Source organism: Asparagus officinalis, chromosome 6 (assembly GCF_001876935.1).
Source record: "Asparagus officinalis chromosome 6, Aspof.V1, whole genome shotgun sequence".
Classification (NCBI taxonomy): Eukaryota; Viridiplantae; Streptophyta; class Magnoliopsida; order Asparagales; family Asparagaceae; genus Asparagus; species Asparagus officinalis.
Window position 1 is genome coordinate 24,062,526 of NC_033799.1, and position 12,909 is coordinate 24,075,434.

At 37.7% G+C, this 12,909-nt stretch overlaps 1 pseudogene; it reads right to left on the reverse strand.

The window, feature by feature from the left end:
• On the reverse strand, positions 12,168-12,659 carry LOC109845919 (annotated as a pseudogene).

The window sequence follows — 12,909 nt, forward strand, 5'->3', positions numbered from 1 at the left end:
AAGAATCAAAGTATTAAGGCAGAAAGAGGAAAAGCCGAGAACACGCATTAAGAAAGAGTGAAATTTACCCTCAGCAGCTACGTCGAGTTCCACAGCCTCAGTCCTCGGGATCACTTCTTGCATTTTTTCTAAGAGGGTAAGAAGCATATAAACGATTAGCGGAGACACAAATTCCGAATCGTTCAATTCTCGCAAAATGAAGGACCTATCACCGATGTTAAATATACCTGGATCTTCAACATTTTCAGTGATATCAGGTCCAATGCCGGAGTCTACAATAGCCTCAACGTTCGTACCTGCTCCAACACCTGCAGGTTCTTCGGTCATGATTTCATCCATTAGTGGGGAGAAGTCAGACCCTTTGAAGCCATCAAAGCAGGAAGAAAGAGGATCATATTCCTGTTCACCTTCTTTAGCGACCTCCTAAGACACAAGAATGACTATGTCTAGGAATTAATAAATAGAACAATCAAAAGATCATAAAAAGTTGAAACGTTACCTTTTTCACCGATAGGTATGTCAGTGGTGGGCCTCGTTTCTAAAGTCAGGAGTACAACACGTTGCTTGGAAGCTAACTTTTTATGCTTAGTGGACGGAACTTCCTCCGGATCAATAACTCGTTCATGAGTAAATTTAGAGCGCAATTCTCACCCCGGACAGATTTGAGTTGAAGGCTGAGAGCTCGTCCGGCGTATGGGACGAGACCTTTCTTCTTCTCTTTCTTCATCGGAAGCTGCACCTGGGATTTCAACCCACATCTTGTTAGGATAAGTGTGTATAACTTATACTCTTGGCTTCCTCGGAGCCGGCGAAGGCTTGGGTAAGCTAGAGCGACGAGCATGAGCAACCAACGCTAACTCAAATAGTTCTAAAGAGAGAGGATCCGACGGACCTGTTTCCAGCTCTTCGTGGTCACCGCCGGCTTAAGTCTCCTTGCCACCCGCGATCTCTGTTTCGGGGATTTTATCACTAGAAATAGAGGTACCTTCTTTTTGTTTCCTCTTCGGCCGCTAACTCCGCAATCAGTTGGATGAGCACAGATTCATTCGCTGCCAGAAGCCACCGACATTGCAAGAACGTCAACTCTAATCTATGCTCAACACGGGAAGTTTGAACTTGACACCAGTGCAGCCAGTGATGCTCCAGAACCAAGCCCTAGCCCCATCTATCAAGCCACCACGAGTTCAGAGTTGTCGATTTGGATTCCCAATGTAAATCTGATCGTACCTAAACTGTTAGGCGAACCGACATGGTAGGTACGGCTCTATATAACAACGATTCTGTACCCAAAAGATCATGTAGCCTGGTCGAATATTGATTAACCAATCAAAACAACCAGCATCAAGACCATTTTGATGTGTCCCAAACTTCTCCGTGTCAACCAATGAGTCACCATGTTGACCCAAAAATCACGGGAAGTAGGTCGAGAAAGCCCAACACTTCTGATTCTGAAGCTGCTTTTTGATTTCTACAAACCCTCGTCCTTTCCATTTACAATGTTCTATTAAATAGAGATAGGGAACTGATGGATCTGCAGAAGTGGGGGCTGACATCATATCTGATCGATGTAGCATGAACTAGGCCATCAAATAGGTATAGGGGAACTCTGCTTTTGTAAGAGGAATCTGGGCTGACGGCCGACTTCCCTCTTGGGTAAACACACTCACAATCTGACGAAGCCCTCGGTAAATATCTGTGACCATCGTTGGAAGAAGAGATAAATTCTTTTGATAAGCAAGTAAGACCGCGGGATAAAAGACTTCCAGAGGCAGAGCGTCTGTGGATTGGAACGGCACCACGCATTTTTTTAACCAATGAGCGAGGTAGCCAGCAAGCAATGTCATGGGCTGGATCGGCTTCATCGCTTGCCATAAATACATCTGGAACTTAGTTCCAGCAGGAAACCCACCTTCAAAGCTAGCTGTAGTAAATGACTGAGCGCTAAACTTTTGAATTAGCTCATTCACTTCTAAAGGAGTCAACGATGTCAGTCCATATATTGCCTCAACTATACCACTATCTAGATTCTTAAACAAATAATCTGCAAACTTCTTCAGACTTATATGTGAAGGATCGCTACAATGGCACTTAAACACTAGAAGGGGGGGTTGAATAGTGTTTATGAAATCTAATGTGAAAACTTTAAATTTCAATAAAATAATATCACAAAGAGTAAGAAAGATCAAAACAATGTGTATACAATCACAGAAAATTGCATACGCAAACACAAGGATTTATACTGGTTCGGTCCTCCAGACCTACATCCAGTCCCCAAGCCTCGCTTGAGATTTCTCCACTATTTCCACTTACAAAACCGCAAGCAAACAGTACAACCTTGACAATCTTCAATTGCCAATGCCACAACAATCTCTTCTTTCAAGAGATTATCAAACTGAAACAAAATGGTACAACTCTTTCTCTTCCTATAAGCCTTGATGTGTAGATGTGAGTGACTTACAATAGGCTATAGGAATGGTTTTTGTTCTAGAGTAATGGAGTTTTAATCAAGAACAAAACTGAAAATAACACTTAGTTTTTCTCTTCAAAAATGGAGTTAAGAACTCAAGAAAAACTCAAGTTTATGGAAAGGAATCTTATTGTTTAACTTCAGAACTTAACACCTATTTATAGACATAGGTTTAGTTCAAAATATTTCAAAAATAACTACAAAAACGTTCATAAAACGTTCATGTTAATTTGAAAATATGACTGTTAGAAGTAACTGCTTTGTCGACCAGATTGAGGCCTGGTCGACCAGAAAGACTTCCTGACTGAAGCCTCTGGTCGACCAGGTCCATATCTGGTTGACCAGACAGAGATTTTTCTGAACCTCTGTTTCTGGTTGTTATATCTGGTCGACCAGACATTTCTTTGATTGGCCAGAAACTATGTTATACATATTTTCAATAGTTTAAAATGTTATTCATTCGTTGATTAGACTTAGGATTATACTTAGAATATTTTCTATGATTTTCTAAGTGATTAGTGAGTTGTGTGTGTGATCAAGGCTTGTACAAAGTTTCTAAAAGAAAAGACAGAATTGACAGAATTACATCTTTTGAACTTCATCTTTTGATCTTTGAAATCTTGTCTTTGAAATAGCCTTAATAACTTGATTGTTGCTTTGAGATGTATATCTTGAACCTGTAGTAAAATTTGTTAGATAAACAATGATTTGTTATCATCAAAATACAAGAGATATTGTAACATCAACCATGTTCCCAACTATATGTGGTCGCGTCTTCTTGGATAGCGGATCGGCCCCTGCCAAGGCTATATGGTAGTAGCAGGTGAGATCCCAAAAAATGTCATAGCGATTGGGCGTCTGCAACTTCAGCTGTCGTAGCTCCCGGTCAGAAGGAAAATATTCTTGGTAGATCATATTACCCATTGGGAGGCCTGACACCATATGCATCTCATGCAACACTAACCCTAACTCCCCATGTTTGGTTAAGAACGTGTTGGTGTCAGGGTTGTAAATCTCCAATAACGCCAAGAAGTGGGGAACACTTATTGTCAGTCCATAAGTAGTGGCGCGGACTGCCTCATACAAACCACCTCCCTTTAACTTAACCTCAAACCGGTTTAAGATATAATGACTTAAGCGGGTCCACCAAAGCTTATCAGACGAGTGCACCCAACCAAAACACCGATGACCGGTTGCTAGTATTTCTCGACCTAAATTCTAAAGTCGGTTCTTTACAGTGTTGTCAACGATGAAGACTTCATCCCTCGGTGGGTCATTCGATCCCAAGACCCCCGGATGTAACCCGGTTATTCGGTTCCGATCACTTGATCTAGGAATCGTGTCGTGGGTGATATATCCACAATGAACGTGGTCATGCTCCTCCGTTAACCACCACGACATTTCTCGCGAGATAGCCTGGCATCAAAGTTCTATGAGCGAACGGTGATGAGGAATTGGAGGAAGGTATAGATGCCCCCCATCATCATGATGCAGCCATTAATCGGCTTCTAAAGACATAGCAGCTGGATCTTAAGTAGAATCGCCAAACAGATACTCCGGCTTCCTCAACGGATGTGTGGAACTTGGGTCCTTCACTAAAGGCACATCCGTAATCAGTTGCCTTAAAGTACAACGCTCTCCCTTCCATATTAATTGCTGAAGTTCGCCTGGTGCATCCAAAGCAAATTGAGGGGCCGTCGGTATAGGGATAGGTTCGTCAGTGGTAGCGTAGGCCTCACTAGAGCGACCTTCCACTCCGAGAGCATTGAGTGTCCTTGAGGGAAAATTCACTAAAGTAAAACAATAAACAAGTATTGACACGATTATAAATACCTATGTTAAGACAGTATAAGCGTTGAACTCATCTCACGAGCTGTAAGATAGAGTCACGACCTTATAAAGGGTGAGACAATCTCAATCACATCGTGCACGTAAAGGACAAGGTATGTTATCGTGCGAATAATACGATAACATACCCTAGACTACATAACGCGACATAACATGAGATCGCCCCATGTCTTAAAACATATCTCGACCAAGCAAAATAGGTTTGGTGAAGCATCCACTCCCACGAAGGAGAGTGGCGACTCTTCCCAATCACCTCACCAAGGAGAGTAAAATGGGGACATCATGCAGGATATATATTCATAACGAATTTTGGCTAAAAGAAAATAAAAGAGCTTATTAACTAGGTGAGACAATTAAAAACTACGTTATACACACAAAGTACGGGATATATCGTCACGCGAATAACACGATAATATACCCGCCCTCCGGAATATAGCGCAGTAAGAAATCGCCCCAAGTTAATTTAGACATGCCTTGACCAAGCGAAACAAGTCTTTTGAAGCGTCCACTCCCACGAATGAGAGTGGCGGCACATGCCTTGACCAAGCGAAACAAGTCTTTTGAAGCGTCCACTCCCACGAATGAGAGTGGCGGCTCTTCCCAATTGCCTCACCAAGGAGAACAAAGCTGGGATGCAATATGTAGAATGATATATTGAGTTCATGAATAAAAAGAAATGATGAAGTTATACATGTGCAAATAAAGGGGGTCACCTCGGGCGACTGAGTCGCAGAACAACCACTAGGAACATGGGATCTCTTGGGCGACATATCTACAAAGAGAGTTAACAGTTTGATTACGTCAGAGGTTGAGGAATAGCATGCTAATACAAATGGAAAATGGCATTGTTCTATGGAATGGGATTTATCGTTAAAATATTTGATTCAACCTACATAGTGGGTCTAATGTAGATTCAATTTCAACCCATGATAGCTCAATTCAAGCCAAATATCTCGGGGTTTTGGTTCAAAATATGAATGTGGCCAAACAAAAAACAACAACGTGCTTACAAATCAGAATATCGTGTGCACTAAAAGCCCGATAGGGCAGTTATCATGCAGGATTCCGGAAGTTCAACTCAACCCCTCACGTAATCAAAAGCAAACAATGAACTCAATGAATTTAGATTCGGTCTTGTCAACATACAGGTTCTTGAACCCATAGTTTAAACCGAGTTCATGTCAACAAAATAGATGTTCATATGAGGTCAAGGGATTACAATCCAAACGAGCTATTATTCAAAGGTCTTAACCAGACTCAGTCTGTATGCAAAGCTAGGCCAAACATGCAATCATGCAACCAGATCAAAAATTTGGGCTGCCATCTCAAGATTCAAACAACTCGTGCCTGAGAATGAAGTTAAAGCCACGGTTCTTAAATATATTCAAGTTAACAGAAAGGGGTTACCCAAGATAAATTGAACTCGGGAAATTTGTGAAGAAGATGTTCTGAAAGTAATCAACCCAAAAAGAGACTTAAACCCCTGTTACATTCAAAAATCTGGAGGTCATCCGAAGTTCCTAATTTGAAACTAGGGTTTTGACTACCCCTTCACAATCAAGTGCACAAGATGGAATCCAATCAGAACTGAGGATGAAGTTTATCTGAATTTAGAGAAGAATCAAGGAGAGGAGAAACTCGTCAAAGCAAAACCAACCGCTGCTTGCTCCCACAACTCGAACCCAAATCAAAATCCAAATGAAACCCTAGCTCCCAACTCGCGAATTTGGGGGAATTTGAGGAAGGTTTGAGAAATTTGAAGAGAATAGGAGACAAGAATTCTTGGGAGAGGAGTTCTTGAAGGAGAGAACCGTTCTTGAAGAAATGATTCGGAGAAGGAATTTGAAACGACAAAGAGGAAAGAAGAAGTTAGGGTTTTAAAAGAGAACCGGATCAGACCGGAATAAACCTAACCAAGTCAAGTCAAACCGAACCAGACCCAAACCCCTTTGCTGGCTCGCACGCGTGCGAGCGTGCGAGCCATGCTTCGCCGACTCGCACAGCTCTGAGTCACCAAATGGTGACTCGCAACTATGACAAGCTGTTTGGCTAATTTATGAGTATTTTGACCCGTTTTCAGGTATTTTCGACGTATACGGGACCCGTATTCATACTCCAATAGGTATATGAGTCTAAATTATTTCCTATATTTACCAGGAAGTTTCTAGAGAATATTATTTAGAATATTCTTAAGGATAACCCGGCAAAACTCCCATGAGTATACGAGTATAAACTCCCATGAGTATATGGGTTCCAACACGTAGCTCCAGACAAAGAGAAGATGATGAATGATATCATCCAAGTCAAAGAAGTTTTTCTAACGATGATGAAACGCATAAAGCGAATTGGTAAAAGCGCACAACTCAACAAATTGATGAAACACGCGTAAAGGAGAAAGCAAGCGAACCGAAGGAATTGCAAACAGCCAAAAAAGTCAAAAAAAAAATTATAATAACAATTGGCCAAGTGACTCGCATAGCACCGAGTCACCAAATGGTGATCGCATAGAGCCAAGTCACCAAATGGTGACTCACATAGTGCCGAGTCACCAAATGGTGACTCGCACAGCTCTAAGTCACCACGACTATCTGGGCCTCCCAAACCTTCCAAAACTCGGATTTCGATATTTTATTAGAATTCTTACGTTCCAGGACCTCCCTAATTATTTTGAAGTTATCCTTAAGTGTGCCTGGGTGGTTATTAATTGTAGATGACGTCAAAATACTTGATCTTATCAGAAAACATGGCGACAAAAGCCTATAAATAGAAGATCAGGATCTTTAGTTAAAAGGATCAAAAATCTGAGGGCGAGGTGCTGTCCAATTGAACAGTAGACCACAAATTTCAGAGGAGAATCAACGAATCTTGATGAACTTTTTCATAAAGAAAAAGCCTTCGAAAGATTTAAGATTCTCTCCCCCTTCTTCCTCCGGATTAAACCTTGTTTTAATCTTGAGAAGAGTCATAATCCCGCTTGGTCGTGATTGTCACTGCTGTAATTATTTCCTTCGTGAAACAAGAGCATTAATCAAACTTGCTAACTGGATCTGATCCGCGATAGTCCACGGACTAACGCGTCATCGGCACAGGCAAAGATCCCACGCAAAGCAGCGGGTGATAAACGTCCTCTGCGTTTTATTTGATAAAGTTATAATCTTATTTTTCATTGCAAGAAGATCTTATAAAAAGATTAACTTTTCTTTGTTTTCTTCGAACTTGTAATCGATAAATGGTGTAACAGGTTTGATGACAATGAAAGCAACTTTTGACAGAAACAAGAGTTTTTGCTTAATACTTTTGATTCATCCATATCTAACAAACTTGATTCATTTGATAGTGCTTACATATTGTGAAAATTCATAGAAGCACATTAAGAAAACTTAGAGGAGATCTGACGAGCTTTGGCGGATTCTACTTCAAGTTTAATTAGAGCCTCATCGTGTGCACGACCACTAGGCGATAGCCGTAGTGAAGTATGTGAGTACGATTCCAATGATGATATAACTATTGACGAACTCGCTTGCGCTCATGAAAAGTTAATGCATTCCTATAATAAGTTGCATTAAAATTTTGTAGATTTAAAAAGCAAGCATGTAACTTTAAAATCCGATCATGAATTGCTAGCATCCAAATTTGATACAATTGCCAAAGAGAATATGATTCTTAAAGAGAATAACGAAAAATTAAAATTGGATCATGTTGCCTTAAAATCAAAGATTGCTAGTATATCTCATGAGAAAAATAATGCCATAAAAGAGGTAGAAACAATTAAACATGAATTTAATTCTTTTAAAAATAATCATACATGATCTACTTCTAATGACAATGCATTTGTACAAAATAATGAGTTGAATCATGTTAAAAATCATATATCATCCTTAGATTCAACACTAAAAACATGTATTGCTAATAATAATAAGCTTATGGATTTGTGTGTAAAGTCTCGTGTAAACTTTTCTAAAAAACTCACACATTATGCATACATGTATAACAAAATTTATAAGTGCTTTATTTGCAGCCGAAAAGGCCATATTGCTACGTTTGTTATGATGCACAAAAATTCAAAAAATCCAATAATATTGACACTTGTGCATCCCATCAAGCTTCATCGCATCATATACATACACATGCACACAAAGTAAATCATAAGCATGCTCATGTGTTTAAATGTAATTATTGTGGTAGGTTTGGCCATTTAGCAAAATTTTATTTTTGTTTGCAAAAATTTTTAAAATTGCAAAATGTGTCAAAAAGACCACAATTATTTAAAAAAAATTCACGTGCACCTTCATACGGTCAACAAAAAAAAATGCATCCATTTCATTGCACTTATTGAAATAGGATGAGTCATTTGCATGATTATTGTTATGACCGATCACGTACACTAAATGCGCCTAAATAGGGTCATAACCTAAGGGCTTTAGCTTAAATGATAGGGGTCATTTTACTAAATCTTTTGGCACCAAGAGTATTTAGGTGCCAAAATCTTTTTGATTTTTAAATCAAGATTTTTAGTGTTTTTATTTTTCATTTCTTGGTTTTGAAAAACATGTTTTGAAATTTTTGAAAATAAAAACATTTTTTAAATCAATACTTTTGTTTTCATTTTATTGGCTTTTGATTTTGATGAGAGGATTTACTGGGTATTTATTTCCAAATAAGGTGTATAGGCTGCTAAAAACTTTATATGGGTTGAAACAAGCTCCAAAGCTTGATATGGTCATCTCTCTTGCCTTCTTGTCAAATATGACAAAAATTGATTTTGGACTGTTTTATCCTAAGCATACTCTTTTTTATTTTTGTGGATAAAACATATAAATATTTTGACACTACTAGTTATTTAATCACTTGTTCTTCAAAAATAATGATTTATAGATTAAGCACGTTTTGATGTTATTATGGTTTAGATCATAATTTATGATTTCATTTGATTGTTTGGATTTTCATTTGGACTTTCATGGTTGTCCTGATTTTCTTAATTTTTCATGATTTGTTTAAAAAAAATTTTACATATATGTTTTGAGACATCATTTTCATAATGATATATACATGTGTGTTTTCTTCGTTTCCTTGAATGTGAGTTGTCATAATATGTTTTTATATCTATGCTTACTCACATTTAATTGCATTATTATTTCTTGATATATGCTTTTAGGCTTTTTTATAGGGGAGTCTTTCCTACCCCATCTTCTTATTTACACTCACCGTGCTTATTGATAGGGGGGAGCTTTCGCTCTCCTCTTATTCTTTTTTTTCCCTATTTTGATGTTGACAAATGCGGAAAATATGTCTATTGTGAGTATATCCTTCTATTGGTTTTTTTATGCATGTGGTTCATAAATTGTATATTCATTTATTATCATGCATATTTATATACTCTTTGTGTAGATTGTTTGTCAACATCAAAAAGAAGGAGATTGTTAGGTCTCATGTTTATGAGCCTACTATCTAATCTAGTTTTGATGATTAACAAAGAATTCCTAAGAATATTTGTCGAGTGTTTATTTGCTTGTTAGGTATTCTATACAAAGATCCTCTGTTGAAGGTTGGATGGGTTTTGTGCCTACATGGTCATATTCATTGGAGGATGGAAGGAATTTGGAATGGAGCATGATGCATTCAAGCATAACACATTATTGTTTCATCCATACTATGAAGAGAAGGATTGCCCAAGATCAAGCATTATGAGATCATTTAGCTTGGGTATATTAGTTTAGGTGTTTATACTTGTGTGTTGATACTTAAAGCTCAAATTATACACACACATTACTTTCGTCTCATTGTTTTCATTTTATTGCTCTCAAGTTTAGCCACATAAATATGAAATAAATGGATATAATTATATACACACATATTTGTTTCATGTTTATATGCGCTTGAATGATTTCATCAAAATTAAGTATTTAACGAATTCAAATCAATGAAATCATGTTTACCATTTTCATATTTTGGTAAGTTTGCAAAATATGTGTTTTAAGGATTAAAAACTCAATTATATCTTGTTATATCATTTCTAAAAGTCTATTAATCCAGTTTGCAAATCTCAAGTATATGCAAGCTTGTTTGAGAAAATTTCATATGTATTGAGATTTCATATTTTGGACTATTTTTGCAAAATGATGAGTTTTCACAAAAGGGAAGTGCTATTTGAAAAACTCTTTTTGTAACATGTTTATTTTCATGTTTATAAAAATCCTTGAACATGTTATCAGTCGATTGATAAGTTCATCAGTCGACCGATGAAAGTGGCTGGAGAGACTGAAAGTTTTTACTCATTGACTAAAGAACCATTAGTCAACCAAAATAGTTCATCAGTCACCTGATGATTTCATCAGTCAACCGATGAAGGGTGAGAGGAATGTAACGGTCAGGTCATCAGTCGACTGAAGAACAATATCAGTCGACTGATGGCCTGTAACGGCTAGTTTTTCCAATTTGTTGATTTTTTTTTGTTTTTATCTTTTTGCTTGGATTCTCTTGGTTTTAGGGCTTTGTTTGTGATTCTATATATACCCCTTACGCACAAACTTCTGAAGTAACTAAGAAAAACAAAACTCGAGTTTTGGGTAAGTTTGTTAAAGTGTTTTCAAGTTTTGTTTATGTGAAGAAGTTTTCACAAGAGGACGAGATTATTTCTTTGGTGTTTGGGCTTCAATATCATTCTCTCTCACTCTTGTTTTCAGAGAAGTTTTAATAAATTTGAGTTCTAGCTTTATATATATATTTGTTGTTGATTAACACTTCAATAAGCTAGATTTTATATTGAGTTTAGTCTTATTGCTCATTGATCACACACACACACCACCTATTGATTTAGCATTTCATACAATATATAATTAGGTTGTGGTGAGTGTTACATTGAGTGTGAGCTTAATTAAGTTCTCATCTTGTTAGAGAACAAATAATTTGTATTTGAGCTTATTTGTCGAGAGATCACATTGTATTACACAAGGATACCGAGAGGAGTGATTGGGAGAGACGTGGTCGATTCCAAGAGGAGTGGTGTCGGTTGTAAAGCCTAGGGAGAGGTTATAAATCTGAGCACTTGAGGAAGGCGACACGGGCTAGGCCAACACTTAGAGGGTGAGTTGTGTGATTGCATTGTGAGAGGTGAAAACGTTTATTGGTAAGCGTTAAAAACTGGTTGTGTAGATATCTTTTGAGATAGTGGAGATTCTCCTCGAGAGTGGGGAGTGGAGACGTAGGTCAAGTGTGGCTGAACTCCATGATCACATCGTGTGTTTGCATTGTCATTTGCTCACTATCTTATTTATCTTGTTTCATGTTTATTTTGCCCTTGTTTGATTACATACTTTTGCTCATAATTTGTTGAATATCATACTTGCAAGAATAAATTATTAATTAGTTTTAAATCAGCATTAATATCGGATTAGATTAGCAAATACCCTATTCACCCCCCTAGGGTAATTCCAAAACCCATGACCATGGATGGCCGAAGTTCATCGGATGTCGCCGGAGATGACGCCGATGGTCGGAAAAAGATTTTTTTAACCTTTAACTAAGGATAATTAAGAAAACAAAACGAAGAAAACACTAACCTTATGAAGCACACACCTCGCTCCTTCCTATATCTCTGATCTCTAGACTCTTTTTTTTAGCAAAGGATTCTGCCATCTTATATAGGATTTCCAATGACTCTTGAGATTTGTAACTGCTTTCACATTACCTCCAAACAACATTTATTCCTAATTAAAGAAACTAAAAGGCCCACTAGTGATCCTGATACATAATTTAAGTTGGAAGACCTTTGATTTTCCTCTTTTTATTAATTGAGAAAAGAAATGGCTCTCTACATCCTCTCCACCTTAAATAAAGTTTCGTCCTCGAAACGTTATGTATCTTGGTTCTCAAAAAGTTGAGGATACTTCTTTCGCATCATATCTTCAATCTCCTACGTTGCTTCTCTTGCAGAGTGATTCTTCCATTGAACCTTCACATATCGAATAGTACATCTCCTAAGCACTTGTTACTTATGATCTACAATACATTCTGGGTGCTCCTCATATGTTAAGTCTTCCTTTAGCTCAATGGGTTCTAGTTCTATAACTTGATCTAGATCTCGAATAAATTTGCTCAGCATAGATACATAAAACACATTGTGGACTCCAGCCAATGAAGGCGATAAAACAAGCCTATAAGCGATTTCACCAACACGCTGAAGAATTTCAAACGGTCCTACAAATCTGGGACTCAGCTTTCCTCGGATTCCAAATCTTTTTACACCTCTTCTAGGGGACACCTTTAAAAATACATGATCACGTTCTTGAAATTCTAAGTTTCTCTTCCTTCGATCAGCATAACTCTTTTGTCTACTTTGTGCATTTCAAATATGCTCTCTTACTAAGTAAACCTTCTCTATAGCTTGTTGTACTAACTCAGGTCCAAGAAAATTTCCTTCTCTATAGCTTGTTGTACTAACTCAGGTCCAAGAAAATTTCTTTCTCCAACATCATCCCAATGTATAGGTGAACAACATTTCCTTCTGTATAGAGCCTCATACGGTGCCATCTTAATGCTTGACCATTAACTATTATTATATGTAAACTCTACCAATGGTAAATTCTCCTCCCATG